Source organism: Giraffa tippelskirchi, chromosome 13 (assembly GCF_054371585.1).
Source record: "Giraffa tippelskirchi isolate mGirTip1 chromosome 13, T2T-mGirTip1v1.2.pri, whole genome shotgun sequence".
Taxonomy (NCBI): Eukaryota; Metazoa; Chordata; class Mammalia; order Artiodactyla; family Giraffidae; genus Giraffa; species Giraffa tippelskirchi.
The window spans coordinates 67,176,616-67,193,072 of record NC_137287.1 but is presented as its reverse complement, the minus strand read 5'-3'; the positions used below and the strand labels follow the sequence as shown (position 1 = coordinate 67,193,072).

The following is a 16,457-nucleotide window of genomic DNA, read 5'->3' as shown; positions in this document are numbered from 1 at the left end:
AAATAGTTACCTTGTACTTTGTTCTCTAAATATATGCTGCCTTGAGACTTAATCACAGGTTCATCATGATAATTATTGTCTTGGGTATAGATTAATTTGAAAGATGATTCTGGAGAAAAGTGGTATGTCTTATCCCTGAGAATATACAGTTATGCTCTTCTTCATATTTCCCCCAGGTTAACATATTAATAAAGGCTAATGTTTCTTGGGTGCTTACTACTTGCCAGGCACTGTTCCAAGTGCTCTCCTGGATGAAAGTGTGAGACCTGTGCAACAACCCTCCCAGGTATGTCCCATGGTTCCCATTGTACAGATGAACCAACTGAGTCTCCTTGTGGTGCTGAGTGATTTGCCTGAAGTCACATTTGGTTCCTAGCACAGTGCAGATTAAAACCCCAGTTGTCAGGCTTCAGAGCCCACACTCCTCACTCCTGTACTACCTACTCAGAAGTTCTCTCCTCTAAAATAGAGCTACTTGATTGATTAGTTTAAAACCAAAGGTAATACTTTAATTGGTTTTTCTGAAGTTTCATTAATATTTTGTTCCAAATTTCACAAAGGAAAGAAAAAAAACCCCACTGAACATTCATGAAATACTAAAGGGCATTGTTAAATCATGTATTCATTGTGCTGCTTCACTGTATTGAAGTGAAAACTGTGTGGAATGAAATCTTCCTGTGAAATGTGTCTTTGGAAAACAATTTGATAGCATTTGTGTCCAGAAGACAAGGTTAGAAATAGAGGTGAGTTGGAATAGCCCAGAGAAAATATGGAAGAAGAAAAAGAAGAATAGGTTCAAGCCAAGCCAAGGGGGGCTAACCCGGTGTCTAGGAATTCTCGGACCCCTGGCTGGTGTTTGGCCGTTGGGGTGCCCAGTCAGACCCCTATTTCGGACACCTTTGTGAGAGAGTACCAGGATTTGCACTTGACAGGGGCCTAGGTGGCAGTTTTAAATTTGATCCTAAATTTCTAAGTATATTCATACTTCACCCTATTCAGGCAGCTAATGGGATTTAGAGGCCAGAAAATAAAGAGAGAGGATTACATGAGAAGGGAGGTGGGGTGAGGAGTGCAAAACTGCCCTCTAATGTAAGTAGTTGATTTTATTATGTGGGCAAGTGCTTAGTGATTTTCTTTGTTCTGGGCTGTTGCATACAGATAGAATAGATGAGAAACATTTTAAACATTTAAAACTTGCTTAAATATTTATGGATGTGTTGACTTTGTACAGTGTGTATTGGGTATAGATGTGATAAATGCTATTTCTGGGGAGCGTTATTTTATTCCCAGTTTCATGGGTCTGTAGTATCAACGAAGCCCAGGCTATGCCGAGATCATTTAGAGCATTAGTTAAAGTTTGAAAAGCGTTTAAAAGGCTTTGTTGAGCATCTAACCATGTTAAGTATGTTCTTGATGAACAGCGGTATACTTAAATTTAGTATGTCAAATCAGAGAGAAACTCATTGACGTAATGCAATAAAAGGTTAATCAAGTACTATGGTTTATACACACTTATTAGAGAAAGTCATAGTTGTGTGATTTAAAATAATTAACAATTTAAAGAGTTTTTTTTGTATTGTAGCATTTCTTTACATAAAGGAATTTGGGCGTATCCCACTTGGCTGAAATGTTTCTGTCTTCATTTGTAACACCTGTATCTGATACCATATGATACAAGGTTTGGGGGGGCAAAAAGCATTAAGCTGCAAAAGAAACACAATTGCCTTGTTTCTGCATTCATAGTACATCCTAATGAGTAATGCCCACGTGAATTTTAACTTTGTTTCTCTGAAGTTTGGTGGACTGTGTTGCCTGAAATGTTCAACTGATTGTTACAACCTGGCAGAGCAGAGATACATTGGTGGTAGAAAAAGCCATAATGCATTTAACTAGAAAATAGTTTAAGAAGTTGAAACCTTTCAGATAATTAAGAATGTTAATTTTATCAGCTGCAGCATTTCATTTAAAGTGCTTCAAGTTGAGCCTCTTTGGTGGTGTCCTCTTTTGGTGGTTTGTGTTTTTGTATATTGAAAACAATTGTGTGTGTGTTGTTTTACATGTATTTGGTTTTTACATATATTTGGTTTTTTAAAATTTTTGTTGGAGCATGGTTGATTTACAATGCTATGTTAGTTTCTGCTGAGCAGCAAAGTGAATCATATATCCACTCTTTCAAAAACATCTGTTGAACTTACAAGAAAGATGTGAGAATAAAGGGTATCTCTAAAATTTTACTACATACCTCAGTTTCAAATTGTTTTCATAGCTTAAATTTTTAAGAAAAGTCATTCAAATTTTAATTGTTCAGTATTTAAATTACAAAATGTAGAGATTCATATCTTTAAGAAATCTCTTAAAATATAATTTTAAAAGGAACTCTATTAATCTTAAATACATAAAGAAATGTGCACAAATCTTTAGGAGTACAACTGAAGAAATTTTTACAAAATAAACACACTTTTGTAATCATCTTGGTCAATATGTGAATCAATGTTAATATCCCATAAACCTTTCAGTCACCAAAGTTCAGTTCAGTTCAGTTTAGTCGCTCAGTCGTGTCCCATTCTTTGCGACTGCATGGACTGCAGCACGCCAGACCTCTCTGTCCATCACCAACTCCCAGAGTTTACTCAAACTCATGTCCATTGAGCCGGTGATGCCAAAATGTAACTTTTAAACTGCAAATATATGGATTATTAAGTTGAAGTCATTTTAAATTGTCATAGATCAGACTCAAAAATAAATTTACTACCAAACCCTATCAGATAAGTATTTACACATAAGGGTTAGGAAAAATAATAGGAATTAGAAATCAGTTTTCCATGCTTATTCACTTTTGACTTAGTCATCTATGACAAACTTGCTAAGAATAAGTTTGTGTTATTAAGCCAGAAAGTATGAGAAATTTACTATTTATCTGAACTGTTGGAGGCAGGGCTAAGATGGCGGAGGAATAGGACAGGGAGACCACTCTCTCCTCCACAAATTTATCGAAAGAACATCTGAACGCTGAACTGTTGAATTTTGTCTATAAGCAAATAAAGTGCTCTTCTATTACCCCCACCCATTAAAAAAGAAAGAAACAAAAACAACTTTGAAGACATTAGGGCATTTCAATTAATTTTTTTTTTTTAAATACATTTTAAACTTTAAAACCAAGATGAGATTTAAGATTAAAAGTTGCAATAAGAGATGAAGACTCTTTGGTCTCCCAAATAATATATTCTAAAATCTTAAGAATTTTGATCTTGAGTCCTCTGTTGGAGGAACACAAATAGTAGTCCCGTTATTTTGAAACTATATGTAATTATAAAGGAAAATCTGATCTGTGTAGTACAAAAACTATGCTTAAAGTTGTGGAAAGTTTAGCTTTTAATATGACTGAGGAAAACCATTCTAGAAAGAGTCAGCATGTAAGAATCCACAGAAAAGTTTTACTTTCTTCTAGCAAAATTCTTCATTGTTATTTATTAAAGTAGTGTATACCTAAGGTTATAATAATAAATATTTGTACAAATTTAAGTACAGTAATGTTTACTGCAACATTATTTATAATAGAAATTACAAACTGAAATATGCAACACTAATGGAAATAGTGAAATAAATTATGGTATATTAAACATTGGAATACTATATAACCATTTACAAAATGTTTCAGGAAAAATGCCTTTGGACAATGTTAAAATATTGCATTAGGTATACAAAGCTAGATTCAAAACTATCCAAAGAGCATGGTCCCAATTTTGTAATGAGACTGAATTGATCTATTTTCTCTAATGGTATAATATTATCAGTATTTTGGCATAGATTTATACCAAAGTAAGATTACACCAAAGTAAGAATATACCAAAATAAGATTATCAGTGATTTTTTTCTTTTTTATACTTTACTTTCCAAAAGTAAGTTTATTATCTTTAATGAACATGTATTATTTTTGTTAACTGACATCTTTATAACTTAAAAATAATGCCTGAACTCATAGTGTATATAAGGTTTTGAATTCTGTTTTTTCTCTCTTAAAATTAACATTGAGGGAGAATAAGGAGCTCAGATGTAAACCTTTGCATGTATGAGCAATATTTTTCAACAAGAGTACCCAGACCACTTAATGTGAAAAGACCACCTTTTCAACAAATAGTGTGAGGAAACCTGAATATCCACATGCAAAAGAATGAAGTTGGACCCTTACTTTACACCTTGTACAAAAATCAACCTGAAATTGATCAAATACCTAACTGTAAGATCTAAAATTATACAACTCTTAGAAGAAAACATAGGGGGAACACTTTATGACATTGGATTTGGTTCTGTTTATTGGATGTGACACCAAAAGCACAGACAACAAGAACAAAAATAGATAAATTGATAAACTACATCAAAATTAAAACTGTCTTTAGAAACAAAGGACACTATCAGTAGAGTGAAAAGGCATCCCATAGAATGGAACAAAATATTTGCAGATAATGTATCTGTTAAAGATTTAACATCCAGAATATATACAGAACTCCTATACTTCAACAATGGGAAAAAAAATCCAATTTAAAAATGGACAATATTTGAGTAGAAATTTCTTTGAAGAAGGTATACAAATAGCCATTAAGTATGTGCAAAGAAGCTCAACATCACTAACCATTAGGGAAATGCAAATCAAAACCACAATAGATACTACCTTGTATGCATTAGGATGGCTATCCTGAAAGACAAAAACAACAACAAGCAGAAAATAACAAGTGTTGATGAGGATGTAGAGAAATAGGAAGGCTTGTGCGTTGCTGGTGGGAACATAAGATGGTGCAGTCACTATGGAAAATAGTATGGCAGTTTTTCAAAAAATCAGAAATAGAATTACTATAAAATCCAACAATTCTACTTGTGAATACATACCCAAAAGGATTGAAAGTAGGATGTCAGAGAGATATTTGTATACCCATGTTTACAGTAGAATTATTCGACAATAGCTAAAATATGGAAGCAGCCCAAATTGTCAACAGATGAATGGATAAGCAAAATATGATACACACATACAGTAGAATATTATTTTGCCTTGAAAAGGAAAGCCATTCTGACACACACTACAACATGGATGAAGCTCAAGGACATTATACTATGTGAAACAAGCGTGTCACAAAAATACAAATACTGTATGATGCCACTCATAGGCGGTACCTAGAGTAGTCAAATTCAGAAATAAAGCATTTAAGATGGATGGTGGCTGCCAGAGGCTAGGGGAAGCAGGGGAGGGTAGAACTGTGGTTTAATGGGTATACAGTTTCAATTTTGTAAGATGAAAAGAGTTAGGAAGATTGATTGTACAGCATTCTAAATGTACCTATACTATGAACAGTGCACTTAAAAGGATTAAGACATAAAATTAATGTATATTTGTGCCACAGTTTTAGAAATGATATTTAGGGGATTTGTTTCCCCTTGTTATATAAGACCTACTATAAAGAATGTAAGAAAATAGGTTATTGATGGAGTTGTTTCTAGTGGTCTACTTATTTAAGAACCCTCCTTAAGGACATTTAATTTTTTTAAGAAGGTAGGCTCTCAAGGAGAGGTGGGGGAGGGGAGCAGAACTCCCCACTCCTTAAGTATGTGTTGTGCAGAGTGAGTTTCTTCCAAAGAGTACAGTATGGAAAGTGGCTGGAGGTGGGGGTGAAGAAAGAGTAGTGTTCCAGTGGAGAAATCTGAACACTGCCTCCAGCAGGGGATTAGGACCTCAAGTGTGGTAAGTCATGTTGATAGTTTGTACCCTTGGTATGACGACATTTCACATCTGTGGTCTTCCTCTCCCAAACTCATAATCCAATCTGTTCTGATGAAAACCTCTATCTGATAAAAAGATCAGGTCATTGTCAGTGCAAGGTCATCCTACAGAATGTTTGACCAGTACTCCTTGCAACTATCAAGGTCATCAAAAGCAAGAAAATCTGAGAAATTGTCACAGCCAAGAGGAGTCTAAGGAGACAAGTAAATGTGATGTGGTGTCCTGGATGGAATAAAGACATTAGGCAAAAGCTAAGGAAATCAGAATAACCTGTGGACTTTAGTAATAATAATGTGCCAGTGTTGATTTAAGAATTGTAACAAATATACTATATTAATGTAAGATTAATAACAGAGGAAACTGAGTGTGGGGTATGTGAGTACTCTGCATTATCTTCTTAATTTTTTTTTTTAACAAATATAAAGCTGTTCTAAAAAATAAAGCCTATTTAAAAAAAAATAAGGTAGCCCTCCAGAATAGTGGGGAGAGGACTGCATTTTCAATATATGGTATTGAGACAGTTGGTTCACAAATCAGGTTCCCAGGGAAACAGATACTAAGATGCTGGGATTTGGATACAAGAGGTGAAGTACTCTAAGGAAAAATGAGATTGGACAGGGGGAGGAGTTGAAATGGGATAGTTACAACAGAGACCCTAACCAATCCCACAGGGAACTCTGGAGCTCAGAAGACCTTTCAAAAATATCCCAGATCAAGACAAAGGTGCTAAGCCTCTGTACCTCCATACTAAACAGTCATTAGTTAAGTTAAATCGCTCAGTTGTGTCCGACTCTTTGTGACCCCATGGACTATAGCCTACCAGGCTCCTCCATCCATGGGATTCTCCGGGCAAGAATACTGGAGTGGGTTGCCATACCTTCTTTGTCAGGAACTCTTTACAGAATGGTAATTACTTTCCTTGCCTGCTGGTCTCTCAGCAAAAAGAGCTTGAAGTGACTTGGAGGCAGCCATGCTTTAAGTTTATGAACAGTCTTGCTGTGTCTCTTGGTGAAAGCAAGAATTGTAGATACAGGAAGCACAAATTTCTTAAGTAGGTTATTGGAAGTGATGGTAACATGTTCTACTCCTACATCCAAACCTTGGTTCCCATATATTTTATGTTTCCATATATTTTATTACATGACACAATATCATGTAATGGTCATTGACTTCAGGTGTATACCATGTCCCAAGGAGCAGCTATCCAGGGTATCACCTCTAAGCCAGCTTTGGCTTTGGTTCAGTTGTCTTCAAGTGGCCATCCCACTGCTCTCTCTGCCCAGCAGCTTCTGAATAATGTAAGTAAAGAAAAGTTGATCTCATGGTCATATGCCCATTGCTGCACCTTCTCTGAAGAAAGGTGGGTTGATGTGATACGGTGTGGGGCCCCAATCACTGATCGAGCACCACCTCTTAGATAGTGGTGTAGCTTAGGTTGTGTGGGTGTCATAGAGAACTGCCTGTACCTGGAGCATGTATTAGAGTCAGGAGTCACTGCCCCTGTCAGGGTGGAAGGGGTCCAGTGTAATCTATTTGCCATCACATGAGCAGTTGGTGTCCTTAACTGGTTACCATGTTGAGGACTGCTTGGTGTTAGTCTCTGTTATTGGCAGAATGAACTTTTCAGTAGTGGCAGCAACTGGCTCAGCCTTGGTGAATGGCAGTCCATGCTGTTGGGCTCGTCCCTAACACCATGGCTGTTCCATTCATGAGCTCGCCGACTCACTGTGGGGTGGTGGATCACAGATGCTGGCTGATGGGAACTGCCTTCCTTGTGGGAATTAACACACAATACAAAGAACTTCACATTTCATGTCCAATACCATTGGCTCATCCACATCCCTCTTCCCCAGGCCTCCTTTAAAAAAAAAAAATCCTTCTAATACACTGTATTTTCTATTTGTGTTCCCAGTGACATGGCTTTATTTTTTAATAGGCTTTCTCTAGTTGCGGAGAGTGGGGGCCTCTTTAGTTTCAGCGTGCGTGCTTCTCATTGCACTGACTTCTCTTGTTGCATAGCAAAGGCTTTTGGGTGTGCAGGCTTCAGTAGTTGTGGCACATGGGCTTAGTTGTGGGATCTTCCCAGACCAGGGATCGCACCGGTGTCCCCTACAATGCAAGGTAGATTCTTAACCACTGGACCACCAGGGAAGCCCCTTCCCCAGGCCTCCTTACCCCAATTGTTTTGTTATCTGTTGTTGCATAACAAACTACCCTTAAACTTAGTTATTACAATGTAATTATAGCTCATGACTTTGTGGTTTGGCTGGGCTCATCTGGGGGGTCTCCTCTACTTGTGCTGTGTGGGATTTTTCACTCAGTTGCAGTCAGATGAGGCTGGGCTGGATGCCCAGGTGCCTCATTTCTCCTCCGTGTGGCCACTCCATTGAGCAAAATAGCCAGAACTTCTTACATGTTGTCCTCAATGTCAAATTGCAAAGAACTGGAAGCTGCTTGACCTTCTTGGTGCCTACCTTTCAGAGTCCCGGAATATCACCTCCTTGCATGCTGTTTATCAATGCAGTCATGGGCTCCAGCCTAGATTGATGGGACATAAGCTTTGTCTCAGGTGGGAGTAGAAGTAGGTACATGCAGGCAGGGGCAGAATGATTCAGGGTTGTCCCTGGAGAATAGCTGCCACAGTCCACCCTCTGCCACAATTCACATTCCTCCCTTACACAAAACACAGCTCATCCCTTTTCCCAGGACCACCAGTTTCATCCCATAATGGCATCAACTTGAATCCAGGATTTTATCATCTAAATCAGGCATGGACATTGATGGATCTTCTCAGTTGTTTTTCTTTGGATGTGGCTCCTTAGTATGGTTCTTCTTGCTCTAAAGAGCTATAAATTAGAGCAGTTACTTGCTCAGGGATGATAAGACAAAATAGGAAAACTGGAATAGCCACGGGGGTGGGGTGGGGAAACAGGAGGCACACTGCAGTCATGATTTATGCGCTTCTGAAATCTCGCAGGGCATACTTCCCGGTCCTTCACGGTAGGCCAGTCCTGATCTCTAGGATTAGTTCCCAAGCCTCTTGGCTCTGCCCTGAGTCATCCTTCCTTGTCCATAATAAATAGCCCCTCTCTGAAGGTAAGCAGCTTTCCTAGCCTGCTTACTGCCTGCAGAAGTTTGAGGGTCTTGAGACCTCTTTTCATCATGAAATGACTATTCCTTTCAGTCCATGTGGATACAGTTTATTTAAAACATCATGCATTTTGTTTGTATCAGATCACAGCCAACTCCACTGGGTGAAAGCCACAGCTATGTATTTTTCTGAAAGGGGCCTGTGAAATTCCTCTGGGACTACGTCCTTGGGATTCTTAGAAGCCCTGTTGTCTGGGAGAGAGGCCATATGAGACACACCCAGAGGATTCTTAGAAGGCTCTTTGTTCAGCTGAAAGGACTTTATGACACATCACCTAAAATCTTCCTGAGGTTTCAACAAAGTGTCTCACGGTCCCACCCTTAATCTGAACTTGACACTGAGGTATGTTTTACTTTGTGTGTCCTGGATTTTATTTTTTTTCCCTTTCCCTCTGAGTCCATTTCTTACCTTGTGAATTGCTTTCAAATCCAGTACATCTTGGTTGCTTTATATTTCCTTTAAGTCTGCTCAAAAACTGTATACTTTCTTTAAAAAAAAATTTTTTTTTTTTTTACTTCTAATTACTTTTCATAGGCAGCTAAAAGCAAAAACAAAATAAAGCAAAAACGGTGTTTCAACAGTCTGCATGTAAATATCCTCAGCCAGACTCATGTTCCTTAGGTATCTTTTCTCTTTCCCAAAGTGCAGGTGAGAGTTTCATCACTGGGTGTGTCATATGTGTGTTTGCACAACATGCTGTTATGACATCATAATACTCAGGTCACCTTTCTTTTGGTCTCCAAGAGCAATTTCATTGCTGTCTTTCAAGTCTTCACTTTGATCTCTTGAAGGAGCTCCATTCTGGTCCCAATACTAATGCCATATGTTTTAGATTTTTGTCAAGGCAGACACCTTTTCAGGTACCAAGTTCTGTTTTAGTTATCTGTTGTTGTGTAATAAACCACTATAAAAATCAGTGGCTTAAAACAGCCCTTTTATGATCTCTCTTGACTCCATGGACTTAGCTGAGCAATGCCTTGATTGACGTCAGGTCTCATGGGGTTGTACTCAGATTGGGACTGGGACCAGATGCCTGGCGCTTGGCTTCTCCACCTGGCCTCTCTCTCCAAAAGACATCTTACCCTTCAAGGCTTCTCTGGGCCTCTCTCCATCAGGGCAGCCTAGTTTTCTTCTTGTTCTTTTGGCCGTGCCCCACAGCTTGCAGAGGTCTTAGTTCCCAGAACCGGGAATGAAACCAGGCCCTTGGCAGTGAAAGCTCGGAGGCTACTGGACAGTCAAGGAATTCCCCAGCATGGTTTTCTTTAAATGGCAGCCCGGGGCTCCAAAAGGGAGAGAGTGAAAGATGCTAGACTTTCTTGTTGCCCGATGAGCATGGAAGTCTCAGTGTGTCACTTTCTCTTCATCTTACTGATCAGAGGAGTTGCCTAGATCCTAGATCCACAAACTCCAGTTGTTCATGAGAGTAGAGACATGTATAGGGAACGGTAGGATAGTTGGGGTTTTTTTTTTTTTGAGGACATGCTACTACACCAATCTTCCAATCTTTTACCTAACTAGCCAAGCACTAACTATATTCTTTCCTTGGGCTTCCTTTCTCTCTATCTGGAGGGACCACCTGAAACTCTGCTCATTGATAGGCTTTGTCCTCACTGCTGCTCTGTAGTATAATTGGGTCACTGCTATCCAGCAGTGTAATTGGTGTCAGTCTTTGGCTTGCACCCATGCACTGACCTGATCCTTTGTAACTTTATTCAGCTCTTTTCCTCCATTGTCACCTCTTCATAAGAGACCCCGCCCCCACAATTGGGCCGTAGATGTTGGCTGAAGAAGAGGGACTGGGGCAATACTGGTGGGTGATGTGGGGTTTTAGGCCAACTGCTCCTGCATCTCCTTTGACCTTGATCCTGAAGGATCATTTCCATCTCATCGTGGATGACTGTGGAGCTGCTGGACTTTATAACATTGTGGGTCTGACAGACCCCAGCTCAGGATGGTGGTTCTGGTCTCATGATTACTCAATGATATTGTGGTCAGGTGCACTGTACCTCAACCCTGGAGTGTGTTCAAGGATGGGTTTTGGATTGGCTGCAGATGGCATGGCCTTGTTCCAGAACTCTAAGGGTCTATATTATGATTCTCATTTGTAGGATGGCCATTAACTCCACAAGGCACCTTTTCCCACCAGAGACACATCTGAGACCATGGGATATGTTGAATTGTATGGCCCTACTGGCAAGGCTGCTTGCATTACAGTCCAGACTTACAGCAGTACCATTTCCTGCTCTGGGCTCCACTCAGCCCTTCATGTCACCTGATAAATGGGTTGAAGCAGTGACATTCAATGTGGAACCTGAAGAGCCCTAGCAGGCATTGGCCATTTTCTTAGTGATGGGAAGTGTGAGATGCAGTACTTTGCCAATTACTTTCTGAAGGGGTCTCCCAACCATAGGATTCCTTGTAACTTCACCAGTATGGTGGCCTCTGCATATGGGATCCATTTCTGGACAGCATGTATCCTACCAAGGCCTCTGATGTACTTTGCTTTCTTGCTTATCTGCTTTGCCTGTCATGATGTCATCATTAGGGTGGACCACCTCACGATTCTGCAGAATGTCTAGGTAGTCCAGGCTGCTCAGACCATACAATGAATGGGGTGAAAGAATTAACATGACCCTGAAACTAGACTGGAAATTTAACTTGTGTCTGTCCCACATGAATGCAGACTGCTTCTGACCTTCCTTCCTGGTGGGATGGCCACACCGCATACACCCTGGACCTTGTTAATTGCAGGTACAATCAGGGCCACTGCTTGATAAAATTTGTGGCAGTCCACTATCATCCTACAGGATCCATCTGATTTTTGGAAAGATAAAGCCAGTGAATCCAACGCAGATATGGTGAGGACTTCCTCTGCATCCTTTAGAGCTTGCAGTGGCGGGAGTCTCTGCTCTTCTCCTTGTGACATGATATGGTTTTTATTTTCTAGCTGATTGGGGGCATAACGACGTACTTTCAAAGCTTCCATCTGACCTCTCCCACTAGGGTAGGTAGCTCATGCCCCATAGACCAAGGAAACAGTGTGGGGCTTTCTGCCAACTACCAAGTATATCCATATCAATTATGCATCTATGCATTCAGCACTGCTGTGTGGTCTCTGAGACCAGGACTCCATTTGTTACCTGAATCGTGCAACTACCCACTTGGGCATCAGTGTTAATTCAGACCCTTTGCCCTTGGAATGTCTGGGAATTCCTTTTTCCTCTATGTACTGGAGTGAACAGTTATGTGTCAGTTTGGGGGAAGGACTGGGAGAATCTTCATCATAAATACCGTATGTGGTAGGATTCTTTCTCCCAGGACATGGCCAAGTTTTAATCAGTGGGTTCCCAGCTTGAGGAATGGCTCAGATCCAGAATCTAGGCAGATTGTGGTTATCTTTTATTGGGGTGATTGTTCTCCATCCTTGAAGATCGATCCTTGACGTCTCTTGATTGCGTAGTTTGAGCACTATGCCTATTGGCTGCTTGTCCATCTTGTTCCTAAGGATACCATGTTCTGTGACGCATCTCCATATCTCAACAGGTCAGACACCCACCCTTCCCCACTCCTTCAATCTAACCTTGCCAGTGATTACAAGAATTGCCCACACCCTGCCCTCTATTCAACACTATACCACCCCAATTGCTATCAGGGAGCCCAGTTCTGTAGGAGCATCCGCGGTGTCAGCTCAGCCCACAGATGACAGCCACACTGACCTCGACAGTGACATTGGTGCCTCTCACCCTGGTGTTTGTTTATTCAGGAGCATCCCCTGGGCTCTCCCACAGAACAGTGTCGGTGAATGAGTTTGCTGACCTGACATAGTAATCCACTCTAGAACATTCCTCTGAACTTTTTCAACTTTTATTTTTTTGTCCACTGTGGCAGTTCTGGGATTCCCTCTTCATCAAATGTAGCCACGTTTCCTACAGGCTTCTCAGAGTCCCAGCATATGTTGGCATCATCTTCCAGGATACTTATTTAGGGTTAAATCCTGTGTCATAGTGTTGTCCATATCGATCAGCTTTCCTTTATCCAGCTTTGTCTTCCACTCACTTTGATCCGATACCCTTTGATTCAAACACACTCTTGGGACTTTGCTGGTGGTCCCATGACTGCCTCCGAGCTGTCAATGCAGGGAGGCCGGTGGGGGAGGGAGGGGCCCAGGTTTGATCCCAGGTAGGGGAACTATAGATCCCACATGCCACAATTAAGAGTTCACATGCTGCACGCAACCAAAGATCTTGCATGCCCCAACTAAGACCCAGCACAGCCAAATAAATAAATATTTAAGACAGATACACACACTCTTGGCTTTTGCTGGTACATGTTAGCTTGGTCCTGTGGCTCCTTTTGAGGGCATAATCTCTCCTCTTAGCAGGCAGGGTTACACAGGTTAAGTAGACTTAACCTTACTTATTTGTCTGATGGCCAGAAGGGAGGTGGGGGTGGGTCTGAGGGAAATGTGTTTATTCTTGCAAGACAGAGGACTCTGTATCATCTCAAAACAAGGAGGGAGGGGTGGCCTTTCATGGGGTGGGGTGGGCTAGTTCTGCAGGCCCAGAGGCTGGGGAGAATGGGGGGAAGTAGCATGTCCCCATCACATGCCGTAGGGTCAGCTCCTTCCCAATAAGCTCTGTTCTTAAACAGCAGATGGGCCAAGCCTGAGCATTCAGCCTCTTCTGAAGCTTGGCTCCTCCTGCAGTAATTGAGTCTTGGACTTGACCCTCAGCCTTTCCTGCTCTCCACTGATAGGAGATGAGAGTCTCCTTAAATGCTGCCAAAGAGGCTGTGTGATTTCACATTCATTTCTAATTGGTGATTATTTAACCCCAGTCTTTCATTGACTTTCTCTGGTGCATCCATAGTTCTCAGCAACAGTTTTCTAACTATTGCTGTTTCATATCTCAAAGTCCTGAGATACTGTGATGACTGGTGCATTCCCTTTTACCAGTATGCTACCCCTGTCCATGCCATGCACATTTTAATAACTGTACCACCCCCTAATGACAGAGACTGTCTGTGCCCCATTCTACACCAGGGATGGGTCTTCAGTGCCAGCTGGCCTGTGAGAATGGGTGATCCAGCTCCAGAATTTGTTTCAAAGAAATTTCTGAAATTAAATAACATGAACTTACCTGCTCAGACATGTCCGACTCTTTGCGACCCCATGGTCTGTAGCCCTCCAAGGCTCCTCTGTCCATGGGATTTCCCAGGCAAGAATACTGGAGTGGGTTGCCATTTCTTCCTCCACAGGATCCTCTTGACCCAGGGATTGAACCTGAATCTCCTACATTGGCAGGCAGATTCTTTACCACTGAGCCATCTGGGAGGCCCCATCCAGAATGTTGCCACTAGGATATTTTTTTGAAGAATAAAATGTATTCCATTTTTATTGTGAGTAGTTTTTCCTTAAAGATGTTGTCATATTTGATTCTATTTGTGGCAATTTATAGCAGGTTATATATTGTACTATCTTTTCTTTAGAAACATATTAGACAAATCTAGATTGAAAATAATTTGAGTGAATGTTTATTGTAAATACAGTTGTAGAAGCAGAGTTGGGACTAAAAGGAAAATACGTCATGTCTCACAAAATGGATTGAGGTGTACATTATCATGAATTTATTGCTTTTTGTTTGTAGATGCCAGAGCAGAGGGGTCTATTAACATAAGTAAGAGTTCATGGAATGACATTTTTTTGGGAAGAGGAGCCTTGAAACTTAAAGTCACTTGCAGATGAAACATTGAAACTTTGAGTTTGAAACTCCTCTCTGACTATCTGGTACTCATTATAGCATCCATAAGCCCTGTATCATGTAGTGACTTGCATTGTAGTTATTGCTACTGTTTTATCTTTTCTCTTAGGTATTTCTTAAAATTTTTAAATGTGGCTTATTAAAGATAAGTTGAGAATATAAACAAAAGGAAAAAAACTTAGGCTTAGTTGTAATCATATTGTGCATCCATTTTTGTGCTGTCGCTTTTCCTTCGTGTCTTATAATTTTACATGTAAATATCGTGTAAAAATAATTTACCCAGACAAGTATGTAATACATTTTTATTGACTGTGTAATATTCCATTTAGTGTGTATTCCACAGCACATGTAACTATTTCAATACCACTGAACATTTATAATGTTTCCTTTCTTCACTGTCATACATGATAATGAAATGTGAATCTTTGTATATAATGACTCCTCCCTCATATTTAGGATGAATTTCACAGGTGATATTTTTATGAACAACACTGCTGAGGCAGAGTGTTACTATATTTGGAGTTCTTGATATATGTTGCTAAACTGCCTTTAGCAAGGGCTGGGCCACTTTGCACCTTCACTGACAATATGTGAGAATATCTGTTTTGCCATCTTTCTGGCAGCAGTGAGAATTATCATTTAAAAACTATCCCCCTATTATTTTGATTGGTAAGGAGAGTGTCTCTTTATTGCTCTGGTTTGTATTTCTTTGGCTACTGGGGATGTTGATAATTTCCTCATGTTTATGCACTTGCTCTCTCTTCTGTGATATGACTGTGCGTGTTATAATAAAGCTATTTATAATATCATATATTGCTATAATATGTAGTATAGTGATAGAATATTCTATATATAGTATATTAAATAAATGTACTATGTATTGGAAAGACCTTGATGCTGGGAAATACTGAAGGCAAAAGAAGAAAAAAGTGGCAGAGGATGAGGTGGTTAGGTAGCATCACTGACTTAATGGATATGAATTTGAGCAAACTCTGGGAGATAGTGGAGGACAGAGGAGCCTGGTGTGCTACAGTCCATGGGGTCACAAAGAGTCGGACGTGACTTAGCAACTGAGCAACAACTATATGTTGATATAATTCACATACATACAATTCACCTAGTTATAGTGTACAGTTCAGTAATTTTTAATATATTCACAGAGCTGTGCGGTCATTGCCATGGGTAATTTGGGAGCATTTTCATGACTCCAACAAGGAATCTGAATCCCACTGGCAGTCACTTCTCATCTTCCTCGAAACCCACCCCAGAGCTGGGCAGCCACTCATCTGTATTCTCCGTCTCCCTATGTCTGCTTGCTCTGGATGTTTCATAGACTCATACAAACATTTCATAGGATATGGTATTTCAGGGCTTCCGTGGCTGACTTCTTCCTCTTAGCTTAAGTTTTCAAACTTCAGCCATGTTGTAGCAGATATCAGGACTTCATTCTTTTTTATTGCCCAGTAATATTCTGTCATATGGATTTTACACATTTTATTTCCACTCATCAGTTGATGGTTATTGGGGTTATTTCTACATTTTGATTATCATGAGTAGTGCTTCTTTGAACATTATAAGTTTTTTTTTAACTTTTTATTTTATACTGGAGTATTGCTGATTAATAATGTTGTGATAGTTTCAGGTGAACAGCAAGAGGACTCAGTCGTACATATACATGTATTCATTTTCCCCAAACTCCCCTCACATCCAGGCTGCCACATAACCTTGAGCAGAGTTCTGTGTGCTATAATGTGCAGGTTTTTGTGTGGACATGTAT

General features: G+C 40.1%; 2 long non-coding RNA genes across 3 annotated transcripts in view; one reads left to right on the top strand and one right to left on the bottom strand.

Moving 5' to 3' along the window:
* LOC145532182 (uncharacterized) overlaps window positions 1–16,457 on the top strand; it is a 196,761-nt gene that overhangs the window by 23,193 nt on the left and 157,111 nt on the right. Inside the window, exon 2 of one of the 2 annotated variants that reach the window (XR_014073071.1) lies at window positions 177–3,089. The exons of the other annotated variant lie outside the window; for it this stretch is intronic. This is a non-coding gene — a long non-coding RNA (uncharacterized LOC145532182). Of the gene's footprint in view, window positions 1–176; window positions 3,090–16,457 lie in introns of those variants that run through there. 2 annotated transcript variants of the gene reach the window in all.
* Window positions 4,287–10,585, bottom strand: LOC145532183 (uncharacterized). Its single transcript, XR_014073073.1, has 2 exons — window positions 9,330–10,585; window positions 4,287–7,879 (listed from the first exon to the last, which is right to left on the bottom strand). It is a non-coding gene; the product is annotated as an uncharacterized LOC145532183 (long non-coding RNA).